We start from the raw sequence: 27,186 nt of genomic DNA on the forward strand, positions 1-27,186 counted from the left end.
AGAGGGCAGGTTTCATGTGGAAACCTGGAGCCTATATGGTTTCAGCTCAGCTCTGGTCCTGACTCAGTAAACCATAAGCAAGCTACCCACTCTTTCTGGATTCAGTTTCCTTCTCAAGAGCTCAGAGATACATGCAGGGCTTTCCTTTTCCAAGGGGTGGGGTGAATATGCCAAAGGGATCTCAGTCCAATGTGGGTTCAGGTGAAAGGGCAAACTGGCCCTGAGAATCCCATGGGTTGAGTACGATTTGAAGATATTCTTTTAAAAGAACCATTGTTTCCTTAAATTTAAATTAGTTGCTAATGGTTAAAAAAAAAAAGAGAGAGAGAGAGAGAAAGAAAGAAAAAGAAAAAAAAGAGGAGGTTTTATATTTTTAAAAATTCAGAGATCCAGGAATTGGAAACTCTAACAACATCAGATGGATTGCATTCCCAAAGGGAACAGAGCTGAGTACTGGCTCTCACTGATTTCAGACCAGGCGGTAACTCTTTCGACCAGTTTACCCCAGTCTCCACCACTCCCTATTGCTTAACCCTGTTCCATGTTAATCATTATGAAAATGTAATTTAAGTATTGTATTTGTTTTCTTAGTAAATTACAAGCCTCATGATAGGTCAGAATGGCAAAATTTCCTTTGCGTAAAATTTGGTATAGTTCATAAAAGCCGAGTTTAGCGAGTGCTCTTGCTTTGCAGGTACGTTGTGCATATGCTTGGTTTGCCAACTGGGTAATCCTGACTTCTTTAAACTTTGGGGTCTGGGGCTCCTACCATGACTCAGGGAGTAGCTGACCAGAGTGGCAGAGCACTGTGAGAAAAGAGGGTACAGAGGAAATGTGGGGCTCATTTTCCACCCACCCTTAATCTACAGTCAAATGAGACCTGGCCTCAAGGGGATGGGGAGGGGGTTGGGTAGGAGTCTTCAGTCTTCCTAAGACTGGAAGAATTTGACCCTTCCACCCCAGTTCTGTGCAACACTGAAGTTTTCACCTGGTGCAGACAAAGTTCAGCCAGCAAGCTGGTCACCTGTTTGAAAATAAAGTTTTATTGGAAGCCAGCTATGCCCATTTATTTACAGGTTACCTGTGGCTGCTTTCACCGTACGAAGGCAGCATTGAGTGGTTTCCACAGAGACCATGTGGCAAGCCTGAAATATCTGCTATCAGCCCTTTATAGAAAAAGTTACCAATCCCTGTTCTAGCAACTCAGGTTAGCTCAAGCAAAGGATGTTTGTGGTCAAGACATAACAGGGAATGTGCTAGATGCCAGGGATAGAAGCCACAGAGAAATCAGGCCTCGGGGGAACTAAAATTGTAACTGCAGCTCTTTCTCGTGGAATTACTGATTCTCTGTTTCTTCCCTGGTCTCCTTCCACTGCTGCCTTCCCCAGCTTCCCTTGCCTTCCCTCAGCTTGCACATGGCTCCTCAGGGCTACCGACACCCCTTCCATATCGTGCAAACCCTAACAGCTTTTCAGCTTTGATCTCCACTGCGAATGGCCACAGCCTCTGAGTTTCCCTATTCTGAACTCCCAGGGGAGGAATGTGATTGGCCCAGATCATCTTTTCAAGTCTGTGATTCTTGGCGATTCCTGGCCAGCCTGTGACTGTCCTCTCCCCTCAGTCAGGAGCCCACCCTGGATCCACATCAGTGACCAGGGGGCTTTGCCACATGAAGCAGAAAGTGTTATCCCCTCAGCAGGGGCGGTAGGCACAGAGCCCTCCTTTAGAAGAGAATGCCACAGGGCAGAAGCCAAAACTTAGCGAACTCAACTTGTGAGGGACCTGGGCTTTTCTTCAAGCCAAAGAACTCTCTTATTCACAGCATTGACCGAAAAGCCAACATCTGAACAATCAACATGCCCCCTCGGAGAAGGGGAATGGATCCCCCTTGGAGTTTGCAGCTGGCTCTTTTGTGAGCAGAGGACCAAGCCCAACTGAAGGAGAGATGAGCAGATCAAGTGTGGCAACTGGTGGAATTTCAGAAATCACTGTCTTGTCCTAACTGGACCAGCAGAGAAGAAGCAGAAAGATATCTAGCCTGGACTCTACTGGTGGTCTGGTAGCTAAGACTTTGAGCTCCCAGTGCAGAGGGCCCAGGTTTGATCCCTGGTCAGGGAGTTAGATCCCACATGCTACAACTAAGAGTTTGCATGCCACAACTGAAGATCCCACATGCTGCAACAAAGACCCAGCACAGCTAAATAAATAAATATTTTTTAAAAAAAAAGAAAGAAAAAAAGAAATCTAGCCTGGCAGACCTTCTCCTGGTTTTGCCACAAACAAACTGAGTGCAGACGCATGTGGTACTTCCTCCTGATTCCAGACCAGGCCTGTTTCCCACTGATCAAACGATGGGGCTGAATCAGACCAGCGGTTCTCAAACTGCCCCCAGCCTAGCCAAGATCAGGCTGTGCCCCTGGCCACCATCACAAGACTGTTCTACAAGAGAGTCCTGGGCTCCAGAAACACCCAGCTGCTTCCCAGCCTGCTGGAAAATGTTGACTTTCTATTTCTCCCTTGGCCAAATTCTGTGGGTAGCGTGGCTCCCCGACACGTAGGCCACACAATCAGCTCTCACAACCCACTTCCTCAAGGTGATCCCACGTCGTTCTGCTGTCCATGATAAACAGCTCCAGACTGGGCAGCCCAGACCCAGGGGAAGCCAGCCTGCTGTGGATCTGGAAAGTTCCCCAGAGGCAGATAGATGGCAGCTGCTTCTCTGGCCCAGGCTGAAGCCAAGCCACAAGCTGGGAGGACAACTCAAGCCCAGGCCTCCGACCACTGATGCAAATTGGCCCCGTAGAGCCTGGCCAGGTCAGAGGGGGCCCAAGGAGCTGGAACTCCGAGGGACAGCTGAGTGGGGAGACAGCCTTCATCATCCTACTAAGTCACTAAGAGGTTTCTGAAACAGGTGGCTCGAATTTCCTTGGAAACCCAGAATAATCCCCCATTCGAAGTGTTCGCGAATCTTGTTGTCACCACCTAGTATTAATGGGCAGGCGCCGCAGAAGGAAACAGAGTTTTCAGCTGCATTTTTGTACTCTGACTTGCCTGACAAGCTCAATAAAAGCTTAAACAAATATTAAAAAACACACAGAAAGTCAGGCTGGTTTAAATTAACTTCCCAAGCACTTCACCTACTGTAGGAAGAAATTATAATAAAATGTCAGAGCAAAAATAAACCGCGCGTGGAAATAAAAATAAAACATAAAATGCCCTCTTACAACCCACTGCTCAGTACGATTTAGTTCCTAACAACGTATCATTGTACATGAAATTTTCATAGTCCTAGAGCGTATTTGGGCATTAGGAATGTTTACTCTGAAAAATCCATCTTTTACACATTGGGAAATCATCCTTTTCCCTGAAGTCTTACGGATATAAACCATTAAAAAAAAAAAAAAAGGTCTCTGTTAATTCTGAAATCATAATTCTCCCAAAAAGAATATGTTGCTGGACAATATGACCCCCAATTCCATTTCTCTTAGGCTTCCGCATCCTCAGTCTGCAGCTGGGGCTCCACAAACACCCTTTGCGTCAGTGCTCTAGAAGGAAGGAGTTGGAGGGGGAGATATGACAGGTTCAAGTCCGGCCATCCCGCAGGCTCACCCAGCGTGGAGTTTCAAGCGGGAGAGATACTTTGTAATCCTTGGGTGCCCACGCTATGGCCTGTCACATCCTCCAACCTCAGTGCTTACAGTGAGCCGGATATACTAAGAGATTAAAAAGCAGGGGTGTTTGGTGCTCTGTTTGCAGGGTGAAATAAAAAGAAAGAAAGAAAGGCGGGAGAAGGAGAGAGGAAGGAAAGAGGAAAGGGAGGAGGGAGAGAGCCAGGGGAGGAAAGTGGGGGGAGGGGAGGGGGCAGGGAGGAAAGAAGAAAGGCAGGCAAGTGAGCATCTCCTGCTCAGTTAGTTCGTCTTGAAAAAATTCTCTCGCGAGCTGGTTACTCCCTTTCGGTTTGTTCAGCCAAGCTGATAGACCCTCACTTTCCAACCAGAGAGAGTGCGGGTGTTGAGAAGGACCTTGTGGGCCTGCATACCCCTCCTTCCCCCGCCAGGTTCCTGTCACACCGCGAAGGTGATTTTCTGGGAAAGGGTTCTCCTGGCAGGGCCTGGATGGAGCAGCCTGGTACAGCCCTCGTTATCTGGCTCCCAGCAAGACTTTCCAGGGGGGCCCATGCACACCTCCCCTTCCTCCAGGGTCTGCGGAGAACTCCCACGGAGCGCTCCTCCATCAGGGAGTGGAGCCAGAGAAAAACCCCTGGACGGCAATGGAGGGGAAGCAGGCAGCCATGGGACACACTTAAGTATACACACGTGTACGCCCATAACGGGCATCTGCATATGTGGACAACCGTACAGAGGCACGTATAGCTTTCCTGGTGAGTCAGTCATGACCTTCCCAAGAGACTGGGAGTTGACCCACCAGCTGGCAGGGTGTGGACAGCCGTGCTAGGGATGGCAGGCCTGGCTGTCCCTCCAAGAGTGGACTGGTGGCAGTGGAGGGACACACAGAGACAGAGACACACACACGCACACACACAGAGCGTGATCAGGTCCTGTCCAGAGGGCGAACACAGACTAAAAAATGCAACTATTCCTCTAATCTGCTTGTGCTGAGCGTGCCAGAAGCGAATACCAGCGGGCCTGGAAAAAATGTTGCTGTTCCTCTGCTCGGCTCGGAGCCATCCGCCCTAACGTGGAAGGAAAAAGAAGAGGAACAGATTCCGGGGCTGTTTTGTCTGGCTCGCTGGACCCTCTGCCCCCTTCACCTCTGGGAGGGAAGGACGGGGGACTATTTGGAGCCCCCCATACGGAGAACCTCAAACGGCCCCTTCAGTTTCCCACAAACAAGCTTCAGAAGCGGAAACTGGCCCTGGCTCCCTAGGGCAGAAACTGAGAGCTCAACTCTGAAACACTTCCTTTGCTTGGTAACAATGCACGGAGGAATTTCCACAAATCCCCTTAGCTGTCATGACTTCCGCTTCTCAACTTGGGAAAAGACAGCCTGGGACATTCCAGCCCCCACCCCTACCCTGGTTGATCTGTTTGGCTCCTAGATGGGCCTTGGAGAACGACATACATTCCCCTTCCCTATTTTCCCTCCTGGAGACGAGAAACATCCAAGTCTGACCAGGCTGTGCAAAGAGGCCTGGCCAGGCCAGCGGCATCACCAAGAGGCTGTTCTCTGGCTTTGGAGAAAGTGGGAGTTTAAAGGGAGGGATTGGGAGGACCCAGGCCGTAGAGCCAACCAGCCTGTGTCTGTTTGGGCTCCACCACTTCCTAGCTGTGTCACGCTGGGGGATTACTCGAGCTCCTGTCTCACTAGGTGGTCATGGGGGTGCCCCATGATGCAGCTTTATAAAGCATTCAGCACAGCTGCCACATGGCAGGAATTTGATAAATGTGATCTGCAGCAGCCAACCCAAAGGTCTGCTACCTTGAGACTCCCCTGCCTCACAATGGCAGAAATTCTGTGCCCCCCAGTCCCTGTGAGTGTCCCCCAATCCCACGTGCACAGACTGCAGTCACCACGTGGGGTCCACTCAGCTCTTCTGCTCCAGCTCACAAAACCCATTGGGACTCAGCTCGGAGCTCTGTGGTGACCTAGGTGGGTGAGATGGGGAGGTGGGGTGGGAGGGAGATGCAAGAAGGAGGGGATATATGTATACATATAGCTGAGTCACATCGTTGTATAGCAGAAACTAACACAACATTGTAAAGCAACTATACCCCAATTAAAAAAAAAAAAAAAAACACTTGGGAAAAATGCCCCAAATCCATGTGGATATCCGTGTCTGCAGTGCTTCCCACAGGTGCTCCTGGAGCTTGCCACCCGTCTGAGGGCCCAGGTGGAGTGCTGAGTTCTGCGCAGAGGCCAGGAGATCCCTGCCAAGCTCTGGACCTCACTCGACCACCAGCTCACCAGAGCAGCTGTGCTCATGTCCAGAACTGCACAGAGTCTCTGGTCTAACCTCAGCTCCTAGTTTCCAAAGTATGCGGGGAGGAATCATCTACCTTAGAGGAGCCTCAGTTTCTTCATCTGGAAAATAGGAGGGGGATATGGACTCAATTGTGTTCCCCCAAAATTCATATATCAAAGTCCTAAACCCCCAAGATATTTGACTATAGGACCTATAAGGAGGTAATAAAGGTTAAATGAGTAGGGTGGGGCCCTACTCCAGTAGCATTAGTGTCCTTCTAAGAAGAAGAAACATCAGAGCTTGCTCTCTCTCTCTGTGTACAGAGAAGAGACCATGTGAGGACATAGCAAGAAGGCAGCTGTCTGCAAGCCAGAAAAACAGGTCTCACCAGAAAACAACCCTGGTGATACCTCGATCTTGGACTTCCAGCCTCCAGAAGTGGGAGAAAATAAATTTCTGTTGTTTAAGCCACCCAGCCTGTGGTATTTGTTTATGGCAGCCTGAGCAGACTGATACAAAAGTGGTGAATAGAATCAGTGCTCTGTGGACTAAGGGGTACATTGGAGGTGCCACAGAGGCTGGGAACCATGGGAGGCAGGGCAGAGGGAGGCTGGGGAGATGGGCCTCCAGATCCTTCATACCTCACTCCATCGGAAACAGCACCTATTTTAGTTGTTTTTTTTGTTCAGGTTTAAGCGCCTTTTTTTTTTTTTTAAAAAAAAAAAAAAAGAACGTTTCCTTGATGAACAGGTTTTTGAAACCCCAGGACGGAAGGATTTCTGAAAGCCCATGTCTGCAATCCTAATAGTATCTATTACCTGCACTGAAGCATTATGAAGTCTCAGGACTCAAGGACCTGACCAGCTTGAAGGGTCCGTGGCTTGGGAGCCATTTTGGTTGCCAACACTGACGATGCCTTTACCATGTATCCCAGCTGCCTTCCACGGTTTACATTTATTAACCCATTCAATCCTCCCCAACACCCTATGAGGAATGCGTATCAGCACCATTTTACGAATGAGGAAACTATGGTTCAGATAGCTTAAGCCACTTGCTCAGGGCCACACAGAGTGATCTGTTTGATTCCAAAGCCCATGACTACCCTCACTATCTTAGAAGAAAGGAGAAGTCACAGGGCAGTCACCTGGTCAGCAAGTATCACCTCAATCTCACTGCAGCTGAGACCTGCCATACAGAGCGAGGAATCTGCCCCTAAAATCTCAGGACCTGAGTCAATGGGCTGTTTCCTAATTCTCCTCAGAATCCTATGTACCTCAGAAACCAGCGTTCAGCTGTGCTGCTCCAACTAATTTTTGCATTTGCTGCTACATATTTGGATTTGGGCCTCTGAAACGCTGAGGTGAATTTACGTAAAACGGGCAAATGATCATTTTGAATTTTGTAAATGTTACTTAATATTTTCTTACTGGACCTGCAGAACTAACAATGTCTCATTAAAGATTCCAGACATTCAAGAAAGGATGAGTAGTGCTCGCTTCGGCAGCACATGTACTAAAATTGGAACGATGCAGAGAAGATTAGCATGGCCCCTGCGCAAGGATGACACGCAAATTCGTGAAGCGTTCCATAATTTTTAAATTATTGAATGTGGAAGAGAAAATCAAGCTTAGTAGTTGAAAATTATTTTCAGAGCTTTAGATGGCCATCATGCAGCAAATGTCAGTCATTTTTATTGTTTTTACATGCCTTCAAAATTTTATTTACAACTTCCTTAATTATCTTTATGCCCATTATTTGATTCTTTTTTTTTTTTTTTTTTTTTGGTGGTACACGGGCCTCTCACTGTTGTGGCCTCTCCTGTTGCGGAGCACAGGCTCCGGACGCGCAGGCTCAGCAGCCATGGCTCACGGGCCCAGCCGCTCCACGGCATGTGGGATCTTCCCGGACCGGGGCACGAACCCATGTCCCCTGCATCTGCAGGTGGACTCTCAACCACTGCGCCACCAGGGAAGCCCCTGATTCATTTTTAAACTTAAGAATATTTTATATTTGTTGATTTGACTTTGTCCTGACAAATTATGTGTATATTTGTATATATTTATGTAATAGCATATAATACAATAGAAAACATGTGTATATATTTACATACAAAAAAAAAGAAAGGATGAGTAGAATAAAACTGTCATTATTTGCGGATAAATGATTGGCTACATAGAAACTCCCAAATGATATGCAAATATAGTGTCTGAACTCATAAGGGAGGTGTGCAAGATTGCTGGATACAAAAAGCATTTGCATTTGACTATGTACCAGCAAGAATCAGTTAGGAAATGTAATTTTCTTAAAAAGATACCCATTTCTAAAGGCCACCAAAAAAAAATTAAAGTACCTAGGAATAAATCTAGAAAGGATATGTAAACCCTTTGTGGAAAATGATCAAACTTTAAATGTCATTCAAAAAGATCTAAAGAGATGGAGAGAAATACAATGTTCTTAGGAAAGAAAATTTTAAATCATAATTCTGTTAATTCTAGCCAAACTCATCTATACCTTTAATCCTTTAATGCAATGTCTATAAAAACATCTCAACAGTTATTTTCAAGGGACTTGAAAAGCTGTTTCAAAAATGTATGTGGGGGGCTTCCCTGGTGGCGCAGTGGTTGAGAATCTGCCTGCCAATGCAGGGGATGCGGGTTCGAGCCCTGGTCTGGGAGGATCCCACATGCCGCGGAGCAACTGGGCCCGTGAGCCACAGCTACTGAGCCTGCGCATCTGGAGCCTGTGCTCCTCAACAAGAGAGGCCACGATAGTGAGAGGCCCGCGCACTGCGATGAAGAGTGGACCCCGCTTGCCACAACTAGAGAAAGCCCTCGCACAGAAACAAAGACGCAACACAGCAAAAATAAATAAATTAATTAAAGTCTTAAAAAAAAAATCTATACTGGAAACTATTTAAAAAAAAAAAAATGTATGTGGGGACCTCCCTGGTGGCGCAGTCGTTAAGAATCCGCCTGCCGATGCAGGGGACAGGGGTTCGAGCCCTGGTCCAGGAAGATCCTACATGTCGCGGAGCAACTAAGCCCGTGAGCCACAACTACTGAGCCTGTGCTCTAGAGCCCACAAGCCACAACTACTGAAGCCTGAGTGCCTAGAGCCCATGCTCTGCAACAAGAGAAGTCACTGCAATGAGAAGCCTGCACACTGCAATGAAGAGTAGCCCCCGCTCGCCACAACTAGAGAAAAGCCTGCGCACAGCAACAAAGACCCAATGCAGCCAAAAATAAATTTAAAAAAAAATGCATGTGGTAGAACAACTGTCCAAGACAGCTAAGACACTTCTGAAAAAGAGTTAGTAGGAGCATGGGGTACAGTGGCAGGGGGAGCTACCCAACCAGATACTATGACTTACTGTTAAAGCTGGAGTAATGAAGACTGTTCATTGGAACAAGGACAGAAGATGGACCAATGGAACACAATAGAGGAGCTCGAACAATACTCATGTATATGCAGAAGTTTGATTTATGACCAAGAGGACATTTCAGATAGTGATTAAAGCCTGGACTCTTTGAGAAATGGTGTCGAGACAATTGGTGAATTAAATACAAATAGGTGAAATTGCATCCCCGTCTCACACCATATAAAAAAAAAAAAAACGCCCATCCATTCTGGGACTTAAATATGAAATACAAAAGTGTAAAATTTTGGGACTTCCTTGGTGGCGCAGTGCATAGGACTCTGTGCTCCCAATGCAGGGGGCCCGGGTTCGATCCCTGATCAGGGCACTAGATCCCACATGCATGCCACAACTAAGAGTTCACATGCCACAACTAAGGAGCCCACCTGCCGCAACTAAGACCCAGCGCAACCAAAAAAAGAAAAAAAAAGTGTAAAATCTTTATAAGATGACTAGAGAAATATTCTACATGCTCAAGGATAGGGAGGATTTTGTAATCAAGAAGAAAAAGCCTAAATGATAAAGGAAACAACTGATAAATTCAACTACATTTTAAAAAGAGTGCAAAAAGACAACTTGTTGGGGAAAGATATTTGGGACATACTTCACTAGCAGGATTAATATACAGAATATATAAAGTACTTTCATGAATCAAAAAGAAAAAGTAAAAATAAATGGTAAACATGAGCAAAAGCCTTAAGGAAGCATTTCACAGAAGAGGAAACACAAATGGCCCACCGACATGTGAAAAGATGCTCAATCTCATTAGTCATCAGAGAAATGCACACTGGAAACCTTGATGAGATACCCTTTCACACCTAGTCTTAGCACACGTACTCCTTCACACCTACCAGACTGACTATAATTAAAAAGTCACTCAGCCCAGGGCTTGGAGACGATGTGAAGCAATGGGAACTGCCATTCACCACTGATGGTAACATAACTTGGTACAACCACTTTGAAAAAAGCTAGACCTTTTCTAACAAAGATTAACATGCACACTTTCTACCACCCAGCAATTCCACTCCTGTGCTATGTACCCTAGACAGACTCCTGCCCGAGGGTTCCAGGTGACGTGCACAGAGGTTCATTGCAGGGTTTTTTAGTAGAGCCAGGACCTGAGGGAGAAAGAGAGGCTCCTGGGGCACAAAAGGTAAGGTGCCATTCACCCCAAGGGTTGTGTAGGTCGTTGACTCTAATATCACACCCTTGGTGTCTGCAGTGGGTTGAATGGTAGCCCCCCAAAAGGGGGCCTGAAACATGTGAATGTGACCATATTTGGAAAAAGGGTCTTAGAAGATGTAATGAAGGTAAGGATCTAGAGGTGAGATCATTCTGGATAATCTGGATGGGCCCTAAACTTAATGACAAGTGTCCTTATACACAGAGGGAAGAGGGAGTCAAGTGAAGATGGCAGAGATTGGAGTGATGCTGCCACAAGCCATAAACCAAGCAACATTTGGAGCCACCAGAAGCTAGAAGAGGCAAAGGCTCTCTCCTTCGAAGGGAGTGTGGCCCTGCCGACATCTTGATAACAGATTCCTGGCCTCCAGAACTGTGAGAGAATATATTTTGGTTGTTTCAAGCCACCCCACGTGTGGTCATTTGTTATGGCAGCCAAGGAAACTAATATAGGGTCTCTCTGCCTCACTGTAGCCCCAGCTCTGTTGCTCAGAAGAGTAAAAAAAGGGAACCATCCTACTGTGCAACAACAGTAGAATACAGGAATAAATTCTGGTGTTATCTCACAAGGGAACATTACAGCCCAATGTATGAACTGCAGCTACATGGGTCAATTTGAAAGAACCTCCCCCAAAAAATGTTGAGTGAAAGAAGTCAGGGAAAACTACAAATATATGCTTCCATTTATATAAATTTCAAAAATAGGCAAAAGGAAACAATGTATTGTTTAGGTTTTCACGCACAGGTAGTAAAGCTATAGAAAATAGCAAATGACTGACTAACACAAAATAGTGACTACGATTATTTCTGGGAGGGAAGAGGCACTAGCAGCTTGCAAAGTCATGGGATTTTAGCTGGATGCTGGGGGACTTCCCTGGCGGTCCAGTGGTTAAGACTCCACACTTCCACTGCAGGGGGCGTGGGTTTGATCCCTGGTTCTGCATACCACGCAGTGTGGCCAAAAAAAAAAAAAAAAGCTGGACGCTGGGTACAACGGTATTTCTTATTTCTCTCTACACTCTATGTGTACCTTTCATAGACTTTTTGATACCTTTGATATTATTTATAACAAAAATGAATTAACAAAGCAAGTATAGGCTTATGGAAATTAATCTTGTCGGTATGCTCTCCTCAGACGAAAGATGCCACAGGACATGGGCTAGTTAGATCATAAGTCATTCAGTCCATCACCTGACACATACGCACCAAGCTCCAAGAAGGGCTGATACTGTGCTAGGCTCTGACCTCCAAAATGAGGGCACAGATTTGCAGAGAAAAGTCTTGGGAGCTTGGAGAAGACAGAGAAAACACACTGACTTATTTGCAAAATTAATTTGCAAATTGAAACGTGTGTGTTTTTTTTTAACATCTTTATCGGAGTATAATTGCTTTACAAGGGTGTGTTAGTTTCTGCTGTATAACAAAGTGAATCAGCTATACATATACATATATCCTCATATCTCTTCCCTCTTGCGTCTCCCTCCCTCCCACCCTCCCTATCCCACCCCTCTAGGTGGTCACAAAGCACCGAGCTGATCTCCCTGTGCTATGTGGCTGCTTCTCACTAGCTATCTATTTTACATTTGGTAGTATATATATGTCCATGCCACTCTCTCACTTTGTCCCAGCTTAATACGGTATTTGTTTTTCTCTTTCTGACTTACTTCACTCTGTATGACGGACTCTAGATCCACCCACCTCACTACAAATAACTCAATTTCGTTTCTTGCAAATTGAAATGTGTTTAAGGGTCACGACTTACAACATTTTCCGTTACCCCAAAGCCTGAAAGCTTTCAGTGTTTGATAAAGGGATAAATCTACTGACTGGATAAATTCCATCCGGTTAAAAATGGAAGAAAGAACACATGCACTTAACACCCCAAAGCTCACTAAAATAAGATGAAGGGATTTTTTTTTTTAAGAAAGACATAAACCCAGAAGGACAACATGAATAGGAGAAGAGACAGCAGAAAAAAAAAAAAAGAAAGAAAAAAAAAGGAAACCAAAATAAACAAAAACCCAGCAACAACAAGAAAAAGAAAGCTGGAAAGCAGATGGATGAGTGGTTTCCAATTTAGCAGGCCCCGCAAAGCTGACTCCTAAGCCAGAGCCAGGCGGGCTGAGTTGCCATATAATTTGCACGCAGATCCCTGCAGAGGACTCAGGGTTGGCAGCCCCAAGTATCCCTAGAAGTGGGGGCGAAGGTGGAGCCTATGAGCTGGAGAATGCGCTCAAAGGCTGTTTAAGTGGAAGCCGGACTCCTTCCGTCCTCGCTCAGTGCAGTCCCGGGTCTGCCTCTCCCTGAGGCTGGTGGACCCCGGGAGGTTTATTCTCTGAAGAGGGATACACAGAGGGTCTCTTTCCTGGGGGCAGCAGCTCAGTAGACAACAGTGGGATTAGGTGAATGTCTGCCTACGGTGGCAGAGACACCCCAGCCCTCTGCCTCCATCGGTTCCCCAGAAGGTTGGCAGCCGGGGGAGCTAAGGATGGTGATTGGTACCCTGAAGAGCTCAGTGCTTGCCAGCCCTCATCACTGTGTCTCATCAGTATGTCTCTCTCCCCTGGTTCCACAGCAGAGTGGTGGGACTGGAACCCAGACACCCAACCAAGCCTTCCAAGCCCATGTACTTTCACCTTTTTCTGCTGGCTCCCCCAACTCAGACAGATACTCCCCTCTGACCTCCACCCCCAGCCCACTGTCCCCAACTCCAATATACTTGTAGAAAGAATTAGCTGGCATTCCATCAGACACGTCGAGGGCCTGGCCACCCTTCCCTGACCTTGGTAAGCTCAGCCCTCACATTCCCACACCCATGGTACCCTGGTCCACAGTGGATTCCTCAGGATTTTCAGGAGGTTTTCTGAAAATCAGGAGGAGATCTGAAGAGTCCCCAAGGGTCCTGGGCCCTGGAGTGAGAGATGATAACAGAGGGCAGAATCTGGTCCTCGAGGGCCATGCTTGAGAGCTTCCTGGTCAGACTCACAGCCGGTGGGTGAATGGGTGTCCCCTTCCCCACGTGAGGGAGGGGTCAAACAAGTGCTTCGAGACCATCACATGCAGGGAAAGAGGAGAAGCAGCAGCTTCTGTGCCTTCCAAACCTGCAATGAAAACCCCAGTCTCCCCGCTCCTGCCACCCCACTGCTGCCAACACTGGCAGAGATGAAGGGTAAATCACGTCTGTCTAAGAGCCTTCTGAGAAGGGTGGCAGTGAAGCCGTTTCCACACAAAAGGCAGCAGCTTCTAGACTATCGGGAGGACAGGGATCAGGAGTTCAGATGATTCGCAGCCCTGCCCAGGATGGGAAGCGCTCGGGCACAGCTGGCCCGTCTCCAAGGGCTGGCGCTGTTTGGTTCCATCTCTCATTCACAGATCTGCCTGACTGGTCCGCTCCAGAGCGGAGACCCCATAACGAGTCAGGAAAAAGAGCAGAAACACTCGCAAGAACCCCAAGAGGAATTCTGAAAAGATCCTCCACACCCACTCCCTCCCTGCTCCAACCCCAACTGTCATCACCTCAAGCCACAAAGCCTTCCGTCCCTGGGGAGCCCCCAGCGCCATTCCTGTCTGCGGGTACCACACAGCCAGGACAAGAAAGCATTCCTTTCGGTGGGGCGAGGAGGAAGCGGGCCAGGCCCTGCCAGGCGGGAGGGGAAGAAGGATTCCATTCCCATTGTTCTCACTCAGACCGCCCAACAATGGGAGAAGGCGCAGGAGGAAGGAGGTGCCTTGGGAGTCTGTCTGACCTGCTGGAGCAGCAACAACCAGGGCATTCCAACCTCCCTACTGGTGTTTTCTCCCCCCTCCCTCCCCTAGAGTTTCCCACAGCATCCCTTCTTCTTCCTCTCCCTGCCCCCACCCTCCACTTCACCTTCAATCGGCAGGAACCTCAGGGCAGGGGCCCCAGCCCTGGTGCCTGTCACCTGTTGCCAGCCCCTGCTTGCCTTTAAGCTCTCTGCAACATTCCTTCTTGCAGACCTGCAGCCTCGACCCACAGAGCTAAAACCCAAACATCTCCCCAGTCTGTAGACCCCACACCACAGTCCCAGGGCCACAACCACGTGGGGTAGAGACTGCTAATCAAAATCAGTTTCTTCCATTGTAGTCATCACTGTTTTTCATGAATACGTGCCAGGTACTGGGGATACAGCAGCGAACCAAAGAAAGATTCCCGTCCTTATGAAGCTTATGTCCTCATTTTCTGTTCTCACCCGTGTGCCAGGTCTATGTGGCAAGAAAGTGTCTCCTCGGCAACCTGGCCGGCGGTGTGGCAGTATGGTGCAGTGGTTAGGGGTAGGGTTTTTTGACGCCAACTAGACCTGGGTTCAAGGCCTGTTTCTACCCATGTGCAAATTATATAACCTTAGGAGGATTTTTCTTAGCCTTCTACGTCTCAATTTCCTCATTTGTAAAAGTAGGGGTTTAGTATGGAGATAAGCATTATTGTTAAAAAAAAAAATTTTAGTTATCACAGGGGTTGTTGTGAGGATCCAGTGAGAAGATGCATGTCAAGGGCTTGGCCCAGTGTCCGGCATGTAATAAATAAATGCTCAGTTAACATCGGGTGAGCTCATGGGACCATTCCTCCATGGGGAAGCTGTCTTAGGGAAGGAATCTTTGCTCTGGTTTACTGGGTACTTGCTAAAGTTCCACTTGCCCTGACTGCTCCCTTTTCTGCAACATCTTATTGTGAGCCAGCTCCCACCCCAGAAATTCACAGGGTTGTTTATTTTCCATTTGTCCATATGCTCACCACAAACACAGAGGAGCTTCTCGGAGAGGCTTACACTGAGGAGCTATAATCGCAACCTTGCAGCCAGTGCATGGAGCCAGGGGACAGGATCCAAATGAAAACGCTCTCCATATGGTTCAGATTTCTGGGGTCCTTGAGAAGTACAACCCAGGAAGGTTTTTAATTATGTCATTGGGCTGTTTGAGAGAAAAGAGTACCCTCTGAGAGGACCCTTTCTGAGCTACCAAACTGGAAGATAACTCAGTCTCATCAAGTATCTCCTTTGGTGTTGGGACAACAAGGCAGGTCCCATCCTCCTGAAGACCTTCCTTCCCAAGAGGGTGAACACAAGAAGGTTTGAAATCATTCAATGAACGCAGTAGGGGCAGGGCCAGGTTGGGGACTGGTGACCATACTGTCGCAAATAAATCTTGCCCACAAGTGATGTCTACCTGTTCACGTTTGCAGTGGGGGTGGAAAACCATTCTCAGGGTAGATATAAAACAAGGCCCTGAACTCACGAAACCCAGCTTCCCCAAAGATGTTAAATCCTAGTCTCATTTGGGGGCCATTTATGCAGATATTGAAAGACTCAAGTAAACATCCGAGGAGAGCGTGATCTAATCCTATTGTCTTAGACGAACGTGCTGTCCGAGTTCTTCTCACCATGAACTTGACTTACTGGAGCCTCACACTGCACACAGCCTCCTCATAAGTGTTACCACATTTGCTTGCCTGTTGTCAGTGTGCCTCAGATACCTAAGGAGTTTCCACTGAGCTCTTTGGCTTCTAGACACACAGGGCCGAGAGGAGGTGGGCACAGGCATCATGTCCCTGTTGACCTGAAGATCTGGGATTGGCCGAGGGAATCCCAGGATCCACACTGGATTTCTCTGTGAGTGTGTTAGGGGGTGGAGGCGAATTAGGGGTGCTGGCTTGTCCTTCTGTGTACACTAGTCCATTGGAATAGGGAATCTGGTGTCAGCTCAGAAAACCCCAAGGGGACAGGCCTGAAATGAAGACATATTAAGTGGCAGAAGGCATGGGACTGTGTTTACTAATTGTGACATCCCTCAGGGTCTGCCTGGCAAAGTGGATGGCACGTAGAAGACCCTGCATCAGTCAGAGTTCTGGTAGGAAATAGGGGTCCGCTCCAACCAGAGGAATGAGAAGTTTCATAAAAGTTCAATTTACAAACTTGAAGGAAAGAAACAAGGGATAGTGCAGTGTCCCAGGGTGAGTCATAGTGGGGGAGCCTGAAGAGGCAGGGGGAGGGGAGAGTGCCCACCAAGGCAACCCAGCTCACTCTCCCTTCTCCCCCCAGCCTCCTGCTGGTGCTTCCCATTGGCCAAACCCAACCAGAAACCAGAGGGAAGTGAGCCCAAGGTGCAGACCGCCCCAGTCCATCCCCCACGTCACACGGCAAGGTAGAGAAGGGAGACACTGGTTCTGGAGGGGCAAGCAAAAAGACACCCAGCCCAGCCCTCAGTAAGGATTTGCTGGTTGACTGAGAAGCCAGCATCTGACCCATGATGAAGCTAGAAGGGAAAGAGGCCTCTTGGTGCTCCTTTGTGTTATTGCTGTGTGGGGATAAAGTCAACACACTGAACACTTATTCACCAAGCACGGTATTAAGGGCATTACGTAAATGGTCTCAATCTTCACAACGGCCCCAGGAGGTGAGTGCTGCTATGATCCCCATTTTACAGGGGAAAAAACTGAGTCTCAAAAGGGTTATGTAATTGGCTTGAGACCCATACTTATTAAATGGATTCAAGTTTAATCTTACTGCTTTATTTTTATTTCCCCACTTTTCATTATGAACACTTTTAAATATAGAGAAAAGTGGAAATAATAAAATAGTGAACATCCTTATATCAACCACCCAGATTCAATAACTGTAAGTACTTTGTCATATTCATTTTGTCTATAAGTATATGTAAATATGTAGTGTTTTTTTTTTTTTTTGCGGTACACGGGCCTCTCACTGTTGTGGCCTCTCCAGTTGCGGAGCACAGGCTCCGGACACACAGGCTCAGCGGCCATGGCTCACGGGCCCAGCCGCTCTGCGGCATGTGGGATCCTCCCAGACCGGGGCACGAACCCGTGTCCCCTGCATCGGCAGGCAGACTCTCAACCACTGCGCCACCAGGGAAGCCCTGTAGATTTTTATTTAGAAAAAATATAAGATAATTTGCAAATATTCCCTCATGCACCTTCTAAAATACTGACACTCTCCTCCTAATCACTCTACTATTATTACACCAAAGAACATTAACACCAATTTCCTGATAACAAGCAAACCAGTTTCGAATCAAATTTCTCTCGTATTCCCTAAAACATCTTTTAACTTATTTCTTTATTTGACCCAGGAGCCAGTTAAAGGTCATGCACTGCATGCAGTTGTTATGTATTTTTGTTTATTTGTTTTCGTTTGTTTTTGTTTAATGTATCTTAGCCCCTTTTAATCTAGAACTGTCCTCCCAAATTTTTAAAAAAAATTATATCAGCTTGGTGAAGAGTCCAGGCCTGCTGTCTTATGGAATGCTCTGTATTCTTGATTCATCTGACTGTATCCTCATGGTGTTATTTATCTTGCTTCTGTATTCCTTTTTATTTTTGTACACTGGAAGTAGAGGCTGGATTAGATTCGGGTTAAACATTTTTGGTAAGAATCCTTTACAGGTGATGCTGGCCCCCCTACTGCATCTCCTCAGGAGGGCTGTGATGCCAAGTGACTCTCAGAGCCTGCACTCTGACCTGCCAATCAGAGGCCAGTTCCCCAGCCAGGTAGGAGGGGTGGCGGAGGGCTGGAGACAAGCTCGCCGACCATTAGAAAAATCCAGACTGAGGAATTCCTTACTGAGAGCTGTCTGGTTGGGAGAATGGAAAATCCATGGGAAAGAATAGGGTCAGATGGGGGAGCGACAGACGACCCTGCCTTCAGAGAGCCTTCAGTCTTCTCTAAGCAGTTGTGAAATAGGCCAAGAGCTCCGAGAAAAAGGCCAACTCCCCGCTGTGAAGCACACACAGAGAGACCTGTGCCCCATTCACGTTTGAGCTGCCCCCATCCGCAGCGCGACCCTATTTACCACCAAACATGTTTGCCTTTCTTTTTGTTCCATACATTTATGTATCATTTTATTCTTCTATAGCCACAATCAAATCTGAAATATGAGGTAAGTCTCCAGGGATTCAGTAAAGTTAATATATTATCTCCACAGATTGAAAATTATAGAAAGAGTGATTTGGTAAAAGTGTACAGTATCCTCACTTCCTTTGTTTTCAAAAGTATTAAATTGCTTGTTCTTTTTTTAAAATTGAAGTTGATTTACAAAGTTGTAAAGTATCTATTTGATATATAGTGGTGTATAACTGTTAATCCCAAACTCCTGATTTAGCCCTCCTTCCCTCCCCTTTCCCCTTTGGTAACCGTAAGTTTTTCTGTCTATGAGTCTGTTTCTGTTTTGTAAAGAAGTTCATTTGTATCATTTTTTTATATGCCACATATAAGTGATATATGATATGTGTCTTTCTTTGTCTGACTTACTTCACTTAGTATGATCATCTCTAGGTCCATCTATACCGCTGCAAATGGCATTATGTCATTCTTTTTTATGGCTGAGTAATATTCCCTTGTAAATATGTACCACATCTTCTTTATCCATTCCTCTGTTGATGGACACTTAGGTCGCTTGCATATCTTGTCTATTGTAAATACTGCTGGTATGAATATTGGGGTGCGTGTATCTTTTCGAATTAGAATTTTCATCTTTTCCGGATATATGCCCAGGAGTGGGATTGCTGGATCATATGGTAGTTCTTTTTTTCGTTTTTTTAAGGAACTTCCATACTGTTCTCCATAGTGGCTGTATCAATTTACATTCCCACCAACAGTGTAGGAGGGTTCCCTTTTCTCCACACCCTCTCCAGCATTTGTTATTTGTAGACTGGATGTTTGTCTTTCTTATGTGGTCCCTTTTGCCCATCAAGTTATGTGGGTTTTGTTTTGGTTTGGTTAAGGATTGTCCTGTTGCAAGAAATAAAAATCCACCTCAGGTAACTTAAGTGAAAAAGTATATATTATAAGGAAATGGATATATTTAAAAACAGACAGACTCATAGGGGTCTCAGACCAAGAGCTGTCCTACTCCTCTCAAACCACATCCAGATGAGTAGAAACAGGGATCCCACATGGGTCCTAAAAGCCCTGGTTTTCAGGACCTCCTCCTTTGGGCATTAGATTAGGATCCGCGACCTAATCAGGATCCACCCTGGTCCCATTGGATTTCTGCCTCCCAGGAATTCAGCACTAGAACTAAGACAGGTGGGTCAGTCTCTGCTGGCTGCTGAAATTGAGGACGTGTCACTTTAGTGAAGCTGAGAAAGCCAGCGTGTAGAGAGGGAACAGTGAGGCCAATACACAGAGGCCGGAGGTGTGTCTCAGGGTCCCAGAGGAAAAAGAGAGGCCTCCCCACCGGCTTCTGCATGAGGGAGCCCAGTTCCTTATACTATATGACCCTTCTGGCTTAAGCCAGTTTGTAATGAGTCTGTGTAACCTGCCACTAAATCAATGTGACCAGGCAGTAGCATACCAGGGCAGGGCAGAGGAGCAGGTTGCCCCGTGGGAAGGAACAGTTTATCACGGACATTGTTTAGAATTGCTGGTGTATGGCGAGCAGTCCTCTGCTTCAGTTTCGTTCTTGACTTTTTATCCTCTGCAGAAAACACAGCCCCTTAGTGCCTGCACTGGCGGCCGCTCCCAACCGCCCTGCTCTTTGAACACCACAGAGACTAAGTCGGTGAGGACCAGACCAGAAGGGGTTTGGAAAGGTTTCTTAAAGCCTTTGTTTCCCTCTGCTTTCCCAGCCCTAATTCAAATACACTCCTGCAAGGAGCGCCCCTGAAAGAATTCCCAAGGGGACTGAAATTTTCCCTCTTGTCAGCCTGTGCAGGGGCAGAGGACAGGTTCTGCCTGTGGGGAACTCAGCCCTGGATGTCAGCGGGCCTGAGCCTGAGTCTTCAGCCTGTTGCCAGCTCCAGCTAAGCACCCCGCCCCAGAGGCTGCATTAGTACCCAACATGGATTTCCTTATGCCAGGAGGATGGCGGGTGTCATTCTCCTCTTTCTGTGACATTCCCTCTTCTGTTTACTCAGTGAGATCCAGCTCTTAAGAGGAAGTGAGGGTCAAAGATGGGAGCCCAGAAGCCTTCCTGGTAGAGAAGATGAACTTGTACACAAGACCTCAAGACCCAACCCACTGTTACTACCTCCTCCAGAAACACTCCAAGAATGCCTGCCTCTTCCCAGGCCTGTGTGAGCTTCCCCCTGCAAGGCCGAGATAAACGCTATCTCAGGGAAGCAACACTGTCCAGTGGTTAAGAATGTGGTCTCTGTAACCCGGCTGCCTGGGTTGGAGTTTCGGCTTCACCGTTTCACAGCCAGTCACTTTAGACAGGTTACATGATCTTACAAACCTCAAGTTTTAAAAAACAAGTTTAGTGAAGTGTAATTGACATATCATAAAATTCGCAATTTGATGACCATACAATTTAATAATTTTTAGTAAATTTACTGAGTTGTGCAACCATCACCATAATTTTTAGTTTTAGGGTATTTCTATGACCCCATAAAATCCCTTGTGCCCCTTTACAGTTAATCCTCATTTCAACCCTCAGCCCCAGGCAACCATTAATCTACTTTCTGTTTCCATAGATTTGCCTTTTCTGGATGTTCCCTATAAATGAAATCATACAATACGTGGCCTTTTGTGTCTAGTTTATTTCACTGAGCATAATGTTTTGTTTTTTTTTTTGCGGTATGCAGGCCTCTCACTGTTGTGGCCTCTCCCGTTGCGGAGCACAGGCTCCGGACGCGCAGGCTCAGCAGCCATGGCTCACGGGCGCAGCCGCTCCGCGGCATGTGGGATCTTCCCGGACCGGGGAGCGAACCCGTGTCCCCTGCATCGACAGGCGGACTCCCAACCACTGTGCCACCAGGGAAGCCCAAGTATAATGTTTTTGAGGTTTATCTACATTATAATATGTATCAGTACTTCATTCCTTTTTATTGCCAAATAATATTCCACTGTATGAGTAGATTTTTTTTTTAATCCATTCATCAACTGATAGATATTTGAATAATTTCCAGCTTGGGGCTATTATAAATAGTGCTGCTATAAACATTAGTGTCTAAGTTTTTGTGTAGCTATCTGTTCTCAATTCTCTTGGGTATATACCTAGGAGTGGAATTGCTGGGTTATATGGTAAACTGATGTCTAACTCTCTAAGAAACTGCCACACAGTTTTCCAGAGTGGCTCAGCCTTGATTTTATTATTGCAGACTCAGTATACCGAGTCCCTACCTTGTCTGGGTGCAGTGAGTCAATGCATAAATGAGTCAATGTACATACAGCACTTAGCACAGGGCCTGGCTCGCTCAGGAAATGCTACTTATTATAGCTGGTGTAATTAGCTCCTGATTACTTGACTCAGGGAGTGTGTCTGATTTGAGTCTTTATCCCCAGACCTAGCAGAGTCTCAGAAACTTGAATACAGGGCCGGTTACAGGCAGAAGAGGGTCGAGCTGCCCCAGAGGCATGCAGTGCCGTGGGGATTGAGAGGGAGGGTCCTGCGGAGCGCGTGTGGCCATTGAGCTGGAAGGCTGCCTTCTGCAGGGGCACAGGATGGATCCCTAAAGAGATACCCTTCACACCTCAGGTAAAGCATCCAAAATACCTCACCTTGGACTGAATCCCGGGGCCCTCTATTTTCCTTTTGGCACAGAGGAAGAATAATGGGGGATACTTTCTGCCTACTTTCTCCGTTGCCCAGCAAAAGTTGGAGAAGGACTTCCAAAGGCATGCAACCTGACAGCTCTCGCCAGCATCAAATTCTTTTCCCCATCCTCTGCCCTCGACCACTGAGGCTAGGAGCAGGCTCTGGGGTGCCCTTCCAGGGGGCTGGGCCACGGGCTTCGGAACTCGCCGCTCGCCCCTCCTTAGGATGCCCCTCCAGCTCCTTCCCACCCATCCTCCACAGCCCCAGGTCCCAGCCTCTGTCCCACTCATTGTCGTATGGTGAACTCCCCACACACCCACTGTGTTCCCCAGGTCCCCATTCTAGCCAGGCCTGTGCGCACGACAGTGTGTGTGTGGTGGTGGCGGGTTAGCGAGGAGGATCGGGGTTCATTAGGGCGCTTACTCTCTGCCTGCCTCCCCCTCACTTCCCCCCCCACCCCCGGTGCCCCTCACAAGAGCTGGAGGTAGAGCAGATTGGTGAGCGGAGATCTGTGCCCCCACCCCTGCCCCAGCCTGATTTATCTGAGGCTTTGGCTCTAATGCACTGTAGAAGTTCTCCACTGCGGGACCTGCAGCAGTCACACCTGCTGCTCACCTCCACCTCTCACATCTGCCGGAAGCCCCCTCCCCAGGGCCCCACCGGCCTAGGCAGCTCAGGCTGGGGGAAGGGTGTAAGGGAGGGAACGCTTCCCATCCCAGAGGGCAATTTCAAAATCAATGCATTGCGGACCCAACAGCAAGCCAACTGCAGGTTTAAGGAAATCAGTGGAATGTATGCAATTAATTAAAGGGTAGGACTCAAGGCAGACTAAATACTGGAAATCAGGAACCGGAGTCCAAGTCCCTTCATGATCGGAAGGGGGAACTTCCCCATTTGATTGCAGAAAGCAATTTACTTCAATTAGCAGTGACATAAACAGGGTGATTGCTTAATAGGAGTGCCAAATCTCTAAAAAATAAACAGCCTGAATTGTATCCCTCACCATTACATTAGCGGAGCAGGACAGCTTTTCCCCAGACAGGTTGGATTAACCCTTCAGGAGCCACCCCACTCCTAAGCGGAGAGCCGCATGCCTCTGCAAGGTCGTTACATGGTGGTCCCAACATTTTTTGTGCATTTAATATGTGTGAATCAATTTGCTTGTTGCTTTCATGTCCTTTAATCCCCTCAGTAATCTTATGAGATATGTATTACTACAGCCATTTTAACAGACGGGGAGAATGAAGCTCAGAAAGTTCAAGGGGGTGAGCTTTTCAAATACAAATCCAATGACGTCATTCCCCTGCTTACCTTAAAACCATCCCACGGCCTCGAAACCCTTGATCGTGGCCTGAAAACCCCACAAGATCGATCTCCTGCCTGCTTGTCCCACCTCTCCTCAAAACACTCTCCCCCTAGCTCACTACATCATACATTTGGTGGCCACTGCCTGTTCCTGAAACATATCAAGATGGTTCTCACCTCAAGGCCTTTGCACCTGCTGTTCCCTCTGCCTGGGATGTTCTTCCTCCATTTCTGGGTAGAACTGACTTCTCTCCTCCAGATCTCTGGTCAAACATCACCTCCTCAGAGAGGCCTGCCTCGCTGTTCCCACTCCCTTTTGGCTTTTGACCTGACACTGAGAATGACCCAAAATTATCTTGTGTGTTTATGGTTGGTGTATTCCTTGTTTGCTTCCCTCCCTACCCCCTGACCCCCAGCCCCAAGCTCCATGAGGGCAGAGATCCTGTCTCCTGTCTGTCTGATTCACCGCACAGGGTCAAGCACACAGGAGGCAGACAGAAGTTACCTACTTAATAAAGGAAGTGTTATCCCTGCTTTTATATAAAGGAAGAAACTGAGGTCCGGCAAAGTTAAGCCACTTCATAACGCTGTCAAACAGCCGGTGAATGGCAGAGCTGGGGTTCGGACAGCTTCCTCCCATGTAGTTACACTACACAGCCCTTTGGATCTTTTCTGAGAAGCTTCCCTTCCCCCCATCCACTTTGCCCCGCCACCTTCTCACCCTACCCACCCGAGCCCTAAGAAGCAGGCACCCATCCAACCAGCTGGGAGAGCATTAAAACGGCAGCCCCAGGGCTTCCCTGGTGGCGCAGTGGTTGAGAGTCCGCCTGCCGATGCAGGGGACACGGGTTCGTGCCCCGGTCCCAGAGGATCCCACATGCCGCGGAGCGGCTGGGCCCGTGAGCCATGGCCGCTGAGCCTGCGCGTCCGGAGCCTGTGCTCCGCAACGGGAGAGGCCACAACGGTGAGAGGCCCGCGTACCGCAAAAAACAAACAACAAAAAAAAACGGCAGCCCCAGAGCAAAATCTCTCCTTTCTGCTGAACCTCCCTCCATCATGGGTATCGCTGGTACTGTTACTCCTTAGCTGGGCAAGGTCCTCATTCCAAGAATGCAAATTCCGGAAGTTAAAGACCTTAAGACCGTGTTCCTTTGGCTCCCCACCTGGAAGGAACTGGGCTCCTCTTAGGAAAAGCACCCCCGGCCCCAGGGAATGTGGAGGACGTAGAAAAGCTGTTTGAAGGAGCTTATGCTGCCCAGTGACTGCCACACCACCCCCAGCCAAGTCCCACCGTTGGCCCAAGCTCCCCATACTGCCAGTTGGGTAGGGACTGCCTGGCTTATCCTGGGCTGATTAAGCTGGAAAGAGAAGGCTGGGGAAGCCACGATCAGTGGCAAGACAAGTGGCCGGGAGAAGATCAGAGAGAGGGTGAAAGTTGTGGAAAATGGGACGCAAGAACCTGAGCTTTGGGTTGCGGGGGAGTGGGACTCTGAGCTTCTCCCTGCAGCCAGGAAGATGGGCTGGGGCTGATCTGAAAGCAAAGCTCTTCCCCTGCCTCTGCCCACTAGATGCTGGCTGACTGGGCCTCACCACCTTCCTCTGGCCCCTCCACATTGTCACCCTCAGGTCAAGTAGGGCTGTCATCACTGTCCCAGATTCACGGTCCATTCCCTGTGTGACCTTGAGCAGGGCTTTAACCTCTCTGAGGCCACTTCCCAGTTGATAAGGAGATCACAGTACTCACCCAACCTAAAGGCCGGGTTTCAACAACTTTAAATAAGGTAATGAATGGGAAAATGCCCTGGAAAGTGTAAAGTATAAAGAACACCAAGAACACTCTTGTTTCAGCCTAAGTAGGAACGAGACTTTACCATTTACTAAACATCTACTGCCAAAGGTAGTTTTTTAATGCCCCATGTTTAGAGGAAACTGAGGCTCACAGAGCGCCTTGCCTCCAACCACTGAGCACTGAAGCCTAGGTGTCCATCACTGTCTCTGTTGCATGCTGGGATGTGACACTGGCACGCAGACCTGATCTAATTGGACAAAATCCTGGGGAGAGGGGAGCAGCCTGGTGCAGGCCCTGAATGTAGGCGAAGTGCATTGCGGGGTGAGGGGGCACAGGGTACAAGATGAAGATGGAGAGGGGGCAGGGTCAGATCATGGGGCCTCCCAGGCCGTGGAAAGGGGTTTTCATTATTTGGTTCCAAATTGCAATAAGAAAGAGATTAAAAAAAACCAAAATCAGTATCTTTAAAAGCAACCCTGGCAGCACGTGGAGATGGCCCTGTGGACAATAGGGGCCAGGATGGGGTGGGAGGAATGATGGAGCTCGAAACAAGAGATATTTAAGAGATACTTTGGAGGTAGAACCCACAGGACATGTTGGATGTGGGCGGGGATGGTCAAGAGAGAGCACTAGACGTTGAAAATAGTGTACAAAGCAGTAAAGCAAAAATCCACAGCTGGGGACTCCCCTGGTGGTGCAGTGGTTAAGAATCCGCCTGCCAACGCAGGAGACACGGATTCAAGCCCTGGTTTCGGGAAGATCCCACATGCCGTGGAGCAACTAAGCCTGTGCGCCACAACTACCGAGCCTGCGCTCTAGAGCCTGCAAGCCACAAGTACTGAGCCCACGCACTACAACTATTGAAGCCCGTGTGCTCTAGGGCCCACATGCCACAACTACTGAGCCCACGTGCCACAACTACTGAGGCCACACGCCACAACTACTGAAGCCCGCGCGTCTAGAGCCCGTGCTCCGCAACAAGAGAAGCCACTGCAATGAGAAGCCCACGCACCACAACGAAGAGTAGCCCCCGCTCACCACAACTAGAGAAAGCCCAGCGCAACAATGAAGACCCAATGCCACCAAAAAAAAAAAAAAAAAAAAAAATCCAGAGCTGCCTTCTTGTTAGGGACACTTGAAACATTTCAGAAGATCCCAAACCTAGTGGATAAACATGGAAAAACTCTTGCAAACAAGCCTCATGTATGCCCTCAGGAAACAGGGACGTATGGCGCCTCTAACCCCATTGGCTAGAGCCATCTGCTCCTTTCTTTAATTAAGCTCCTCTCTGAGCCCTTCACTGTTAATTATTCCCAGCTCCTGGGTGGGACAGGACCTCTTCTCATGAGACTGTGGCCCAGCACAGCCTTCAGAAACGGCTTAGCGTGGCTTTACTTAGGCTTTGGCGCCAGCTTCGGGCCTTAGAGCCTCAAATTCCCTCGTGACCATGGGGAAAGAAGACTGAGTCCCATTTGAGGTCATAAAATGTTTTCTAAGGAGCTCAAATGTCACCTCCTCCATGAGGCCTGCCCTGACGACTCTGAAAAAAGAATTCCACCTCCCTGTTATTCTCTATGTTTGTACATAGGGGCTTTAAAAAAAAATTTAGTGATTATCATAATTTATAATTACCAGTGACTCATTTGATTACCCTTTGCCATCCTTTCCCCACCAGGCCGTGCCCTTCTGCGGGCAGGGAACATATCTGTCTCTTCAGCTTGCATCTGCAGCCCCCAAGCACACTGCAGTCACCTGGTAGGTGGTTTACATTTACCCATTAAACTCAAGGCACTCAACCAGAGCTTTGAAAGCTCCCATCATGCCTTCCTTCTTGTGGTCTCTCTCAGGCCCCGGAGCTCTGACTGCCACTGCCAACTTCTGTCCACAGGAGCTGTGTTCCCAGGGGGAACTGATCACTCCAGTGGCTGCTGAGTGCATCATGTCACGGAGGTCAAAGAGGTTACTGATAACAGAAAGAAAAGCCAGGCTTCACTTGTTAAACGATGGTACTCAAAGGATTATTGCAGACGTAAGTTTTTCAAACAAGGACTCTGAGTGCTG

At 47.9% G+C, this 27,186-nt stretch overlaps 1 non-coding gene across 1 annotated transcript; it reads left to right on the forward strand.

Annotated features, from left to right (window-relative positions):
* The first annotated feature begins 7,411 nt into the window (after window positions 1–7,411).
* Window positions 7,412–7,518, forward strand: LOC132423814 (U6 spliceosomal RNA). Its single transcript, XR_009519117.1, has one exon. It is a non-coding gene; the product is annotated as a U6 spliceosomal RNA (small nuclear RNA).
* Window positions 7,519–27,186: the final 19,668 nt, after the last annotated feature.

The sequence above is a fragment of the Delphinus delphis genome, chromosome 3, assembly GCF_949987515.2.
Source record: "Delphinus delphis chromosome 3, mDelDel1.2, whole genome shotgun sequence".
NCBI lineage: Eukaryota > Metazoa > Chordata > Mammalia > Artiodactyla > Delphinidae > Delphinus > Delphinus delphis.